Source organism: Psammomys obesus, unplaced genomic scaffold (assembly GCF_907164565.1).
Source record: "Psammomys obesus unplaced genomic scaffold, mPsaObe1.curated_primary_1811, whole genome shotgun sequence".
NCBI lineage: Eukaryota > Metazoa > Chordata > Mammalia > Rodentia > Muridae > Psammomys > Psammomys obesus.
In genome coordinates this window covers 2,784,572-2,791,801 of record NW_026585894.1, presented here as the reverse complement: position 1 = coordinate 2,791,801, position 7,230 = coordinate 2,784,572, and positions in this window count along the sequence as shown.

Sequence of the window (7,230 nt, the reverse complement as noted above, 5' to 3'; positions counted from 1 at the left end):
CTTCTTCTTCTTCTTCTTCTTCTTCTTCTTCTTCTTCTTCTTCTTCTCCTTCTCCTTCTCCTCCTCCTCCTCCTCCTCCTCCTCCTCCTCCTCCTCCTCCTCCTTCTTCTATGTTTTATGAGACAGGGCTTCTCTGTGTAGCCCTGGCTGATCTGGACTCAATTTGTAGGCCATACTGGCCTCAAATTCACACAGATCCATCTGTCTTTGCCTTCCCAGATCCTGGGATTAAAGGGATGCCCTACCACAACCAGCTTCTGTTTTGTTCTTTTGTTTGTTTGTTTTTGTTGTTGTTGTTTTGGTTTGGGTTTTTTGTTTGTTTTGCATTTTTCATTGGTTAGCTGTTCGGTATGTTTTATTTCATGAACATTGGTATTTTGCCTACATGTATGTCCATGTGAGGGTGTGAGTTACAGACAGTTTTGAATTTCCCTGTGGGTGCTGCGAATTGAACCCAGGTACCATGAAAAAGCATCCACTGCTCTTATCTGCTAAGCCATCTCTCCAGAACCATGTTATCTTCTCTCAATTATAACCTATAGGTTTAACAATCTCAAAAATTCAAGAACCATAATGGTAGCTCAACTTTCCCTTTCCAGCAATTTGACTCATTTGATTTTTTTTCTTTAAAAAAGCCAGTCTACTATTTAATCCCTATTGTCACAGACCTCCTTCCCCTTCCAGCCCTAATCTTATTAACTAAAATCCAATCCAATTAAAAAATGGGGTACAGAGCTAAACAGAGAATTCTCTATAGAGAATATATACAGAGGAATATATAGAGAGGAATATAGAATGGCAGGGAAACACTTAAAGAAATGCTCAACCTCATTAGCCATTAGGGAAATGCAATTCAAAATGACCCTGAGATTTCACCTTACACCCATCAGAATGGCTAAGATCAAAAACTCAAGTGACAACACATACTGGTGAGGATGTGGAGAAAGTGAAACCCTCCTCCACTGTTGGTAGGAATGTAAACTTGTACAACCACTTTAGAAATCACTCTGCTGCTTTCTCAGACAATTAGAAATAGCGTTTCCTCGAGATTCAGCTATACCACTGCTACTCATATATCCAAAAGATGCTCAAGTACACAAAAAAGACGTTTGTTCAACCATTTCCATAACAGCTCTATTCGTAATAACCAGAACCTGGAAGCAACACAGATGTCCCTCAATTTGGAGGAATGGATACAAAAATTGTGGTACAATTACACAATGGAATACTACTCAACAATTTAAAACAAGGAAAACATGAAATTTGTAGGCAAATGGTGGGATATAGAAAAGATCCTGCTGAGTGAGGTATCACAGAAGCAGAAAGACACACATAGTATATACTCACTTATAAATGGATATTAGTCCTATAATATAGGATAAACACACTAAAAGCTGTACACCTAAAGAAGCTAAACAAAGAGGACCCTGGGTAAGATTATCAATCCTCAGAAAGACAAACAGGATGACCATTGGAAGGTGAAAACAGGAAACAGGACAGGAACCTACCACAAAGGGTCTCTGAAACGCTCTACTCAGCAGTATATCAAAGCAGATGCTGAGACTCATAACCACACTTTGGGCAGAGTGCAGGGAATTATATGAAAGAAAGGGAAGATAGTAAGACCTGAAAAGGAAAGGAGATCCACAAGAAGATCAACAGAACCACAATATCTGAGCACAAGGGTCTTTTCTGAAACTGATACTCCAACCAAGGACCATTCATGGATATCACCTAGAACCCTTGCTCAGATGTAGCCCATGACAGCTCAGTATCCAAGATGGTTCTCCCTTATTAAAGGGAAACAGGGACTGTCTCTGACATAAAGTCAGTGGTTGGTTCTTTGACCACCCTGGCTGATGGGGGAGCAGCCTTGCCAGGCCACAGAGGAGGACACTACAGTCAGTCCTGATGAGACCTGATAACCTATGATCAGATGGAAGGGGAGGAGGACCTCATTTATTGGTGGACTTGGAGAGGGGCATGGGAAGAGATGAAAGAAGAAGAATAGGATTGGGAGGGAATACGGAAAGAGCTACAGCTGGGATACAAATTGAATAAAATGTAATTAATATTAAAAAATGAAAATGTAATTTTAAAAAAATCCCAGTATACTCCATATTATCCTGGTTTGTTTATCCTCTAACAGCTATTGAAGTCAAATGGACCCTTGTTAATTGGTTGTTCTCACAGTTAATATTCTACTCAGGGACTAATAGAGAGCTCTCACAAAGCACCCTGGACCCTTGGAGTGAGGAACTATTATCTGAGCTAGCACACCAACTCCACTACAACCACACCCTTCTCTAACAGTGAAAACCGTTCATGTGAAAGAATACAGCAGACACAAACAAATCCCAAGAAACAGAATAGACACAGATGTGTAAATGCCAAGACAGTGACATAAACATGAAAAACAAGGCACCATAAGTAATCCAAAAACAACTCATTCTATAGTAATGTCATCAAGTAAGAGTGTTTTAGATGAAAACACAGACAGAGAACTCAAAATACAATAAGAGAAAACAATGTGAAAAATCCTCCATTTTAAGAACACAATCAGCTAAATGAAATAATCAAAGCAGTGGATAACATTCAAGAAGAATTCAGCAGAGGGATAGAAATACTGAAGAAACACATTCTAAAATGCAGTCTCATCAGTAGACTTAATTGAGGACAATACAGAAGAATCTCCAAGCTTGAAGACAAGAATAAAGAATTAGAACTTACAAATACAACATAAAATAATGAAAATATGGCAGTAAAAATCTGAAGACAGACAGCCTACAAATTGGGAACCCAACATCTGACAAAAGGCTGATATCTGGAATATATAAAGAACTAAAGAAGTTAAAAGGCAATAATTCAAGCAACCCAATTAAAAAAATGGGGTATGGAGCTAAACAGAGAATTCTCTCTAGAAGAATATAGAATGGCAGAGAAACCCATAAGATGTTCAACATCCCTAGCCATCAGAGAGATGCAAATCAAAACAACCCTGAGATTTCACCTTACACCCATCAGAATGGCCAAGATCAAAAACTCAAGAGACAACACATGCTGGAGAGGTTGTGGAGAAAGGGGAACTCTCCTCCATTGCTGGTGGGAATGTAAACTGGTACAACTACTCTGGAAAACAATCTGGCGCTTTCTCAGACAATTAGGAATAGTGCTAGCTCAAGATCCAGCTATACTACTCCTAGGCATATATCCAAAAGATGTTCAAGTACACAACAAGGACATTTGCTCAACCATTTTTGTAGCAGCTTTATTCCTAATGGCCAGAACCTGGAAACAACCCAGATGTCGATGAACGGAGGAATGGATAAAGAAATTGTGATACTTTTACACATTGGAATATTACTCAGCAATTAAAAACAAGGAAATCATGAATTTTGCAGGCAAATAGTGGGATCTAGAAAAAATCATCCTGAGTGAGATATCCCAGGAGCAGAAAGAGACACATGGTATATACTCACTTATAAGTGGATACTAGACCTATAAGATAGGATAAACATAAATATGTATACCTAAAGGAGATAAACAAGAAAGAGGTCCAGGGGTAAGATGATCAATCTTCATCTAGAAAGACAAAGGGGATGGAATTGGAAGTAGGAGAAAACAAGTACTAGGACAGTAGCCTCCCACAGAAGGCACATGAAAGACTCTACCTAGCAGTGTATCAAAGCAGATGCTGAGACCCATAACCAAGCCTTCAGCAGAGTGTAGGGAATCATATGAAGGAAGGATGAATTAGTATGACCTAGAGAGGACAGAGAGCCCCAAAAGGTCCAAATATATCTGGACAGAGGGGTCTTCTCTGAGACTGTTTATCCAACCATGTGTGGATATAATCTACAACCCTTGCTCAGACATAGCACATGGTAGCTCAGTATTCAATTGAGTTCCTAGTAAGGGGGACAGGAATTGTTTCTGACATGAACTCAATGTCTGGCTCATTGAGCTTCACCTTCCCCCGAGGGAGGAGCAACCTTGCTAGGCCACAGATAAGGACATTGCAACCATCCTGAAGATACCTAATAAGCTAGGGCCAGATGGAAGGAGAGGAGGACACCCCCTTTCAGTGAACCCAGAAGGGGGCAGTGGGGAGATAAGGGAGGGAGAGGAGGATTGGGAGGGAAAGAGGGAGAGGGCTACAGCCAGGATACAAGTGAATGTATAAAATTATTTAAATATTAAAAATATATATATTTAAAAAGATCCTAAGACATATGTGACATTCTGAACAGACGAAATCTACAGATAATAGAAGAATCTAATTGTAAAAGCATCTGAATTTTTGTTTGTTGGTTAATTGGTTGGTTGGGTGGGTGGGTTGGGTTGGATTGGGTTGCGTTGAGTTGGGTTTTTGGAGACAAGGTTTCTCTGTTTTGCCTTGGCTGTCCTAGAACTCCCTTTGTACACCACTATAGCATAGAACTCAAAGAAATATTCTTGCCTCTGTCTTTGAAGTCCTGAGATTTGGGGGGTTTTTTTTTTGGGGGGGAGGAAGATTTATTACATGAGTATTGGTGTCTTGCCACATGTATGATGTCCATGTGAGAGTGTGAGTTATAGACAGTTTTGAACTGGCATATGGGTACTCAGAATTGAAACCAGGCCCCAGCACCTGTATGGCAGATTTTTAAAGAATCACAACAGAAAAATCTTTCACAGTAAGAAAAAAGATGGCAATTGATACCCGGCCGGCATTTAAGACTCCATACACATGAAACCAGAAAAGAACATCCCTTCATCACACTGTAATTAAAACCCTAAATACACAGAACAAGGACAATGTAGATGAATGCATCAAGAAAGTAACACCAAATCAGGTATAAAGGCAGACCCATCAGAATAAAAACAGCTGAGACTTAAAAAGCAAAGTCTTATAATAATGTATTTTAAGTCCTGAAAGATAGCAACTACTAACCCAGAATACTATACCCAGAAAAGCTAATTTTCTGCCTTAATTGAAAGAAAAGTTAAAACTTACCATGATTAAAAACAGATCTTATCACCAAGCCATCACTAGAAAAGATACCTGAAAGAACTTTCAGACTTAAGAAAAATAAATCAACCTATAAAGTCACATTAGAGTAATAGTGAAGCAAGAGAGGAAAAAAGAGAAAACCAAACACTACAAAAATCAACAAATCAATACCCACTGCTAAATAATGACACTTAATATCAGTGAACTGAATTCTCCAGTCAAAAGACTGAGATGACTGGATTAGATCAATGTAAAGAGCCTGAAGCAAACGCCATTACAAGATGGTGCCGGCATCCGGTGTGTGAGATCATAAACAACTGCCTATGCGCATGCGCTAAAGCTGAATTCGAGCCAAAGATTGGCTCACTTAGTGATGTAAGATGGCCTGATGGGCTGCATCCAATCAGGAACCAACACGTCACCATTTAGGGTATAAAAGGAGTGCCATTTTGGGGCTCTAGGTCTTCCTCTCATTACTGCTGAATAAACGCTTGCTGCAGAAGAATCCTGGTGTCCCTGTGCGTTCTTGCTGGCGAGATGACCACGCGGGCTACAATGGTGCCGAAACCCGGGTCGCCGGGCTACCGACCATCGTCAGCGCTGAGGAGACCCCCCCACCACGGGGAGGATTCAGAACTGCAGTCTCAGGTAAGCTCTGAGAGACATGTTCCTTGAGCCCCTTGTGGCTATAGGAGTGGTTCTCTTGGCTTTTCTTTTGTTTTGTGTGGGCGGATATTGCTCTTGCTTGCAAGATTCAAATTGCCGCCACGCTATATTAGAGGGAGAAGCCATTTAGGGGAACTACAGGATAGCATGTCAGAAACAGAGCGAAGTGAACGTCTTGGGGCCCGAAAGAAAAGACGTAAGGATAAGCAGTTAAACCCCTCCAAGGAGGAGAAAGATAAAGGAAAGGACGCCCTGGGAGAGAAAGATGATAAAGAGGAATTTTCAGCTAAAACTAGTAAAAAGAAGCCTTTGTATTCACTAAAGGAACTAGAGGCTTTGGGACTTTCCAGTTCCGTTTCAGAGGGACTTTCCCCTTCTGAGGAGGAGGATCTAGAAGAGGAAGCAGCTCGCTATGAGAGAGAGAGGTACCACCCAGACGAGCGGCCGCCCTGGAAAAATCGAAAGCAAATAAAAGCAGGAAGTCGGGTGCTGTCTCTTCTCCGCCCGCTGCTTCTGCCACTCCCTCTGCTCCCCCGCCTTATTCCCCAGGTGGAGGCTCTAAGACATTTATGTCCTCCCAGGCTCGAAGGCAAATTTCTCTCGAGTACCCTGTATGGGAAAATGTTGAAGGAGGACGCACTCATGTAGCCGTAGATTACTCTCAGATCAAAGAGCTCGCAGAATCTGTCAATAAATGTGGTATAGATGCTAATTTTACCATTATGCAGCTAGAGAGACTTGCCACCATGGCTATGACTCCTAATGATTGGGAGACTACTATTAAAGCTGCCTTACCTAACATGGGTCAGTATATGTAATGGCAGGCACTATGGTATGACGCCTGTCGAGCTCAAGATCAGACTAATGCCTTGGAAGTGGGTCCCCAGAGAGAATGGACCTTTGATCTTTTAACAGGACAAGGTCAATATGCCAACAATCAGACCAACTATGAATGGGGAGCTTATGGGCAGGTTTCAACCGCTGCTATTAGAGCTTGGAAAGCACTTTCAAAAAAGGGGGAACCCACAGGTCATTTAACAAAAATAATTCAAGGTCCTCAGGAGCCTTTTGCTGATTTCATGGCCTGAATGACGGAATCAGCAGCCAATGATAGAACAATTAATCTATGAAAATGCTTCCCCCGAATGTAAAGCAGCTATCCTCCCAAGGAAAAATAAGGGATTAACAGACTGGATAAAAATCTGCCGAGGACTGGGAGGACCTCTTACAAATGCTGGTTTAGTGGCAGCTATTTTACAAAGCAGAAGCCAAGGTCAATCAAAGAATTCTAGGGTTTGTTTCAACTGTGGAAAACCTGGATATCTCAAACGAGAATGTCAGACTAAACAGCAGAAAAAGATCCCTGGTCTCTGTCCAAAGTGTAAAAGAGGACGCCATTGGTCCAATGAGTGTAGGTCAGTTAAGGATATTCAAGGAAAAATTATTTACCATGATGCCCCAGCTGAGGAGAAAAATGAAACTATTCCAAAAAACGGGCCTCTGGGCCCCAGGTCTCAGGGCCCAAAAAGATATGGGACACAGATCAACCCCAGGGGGACTTATGCGGCAGC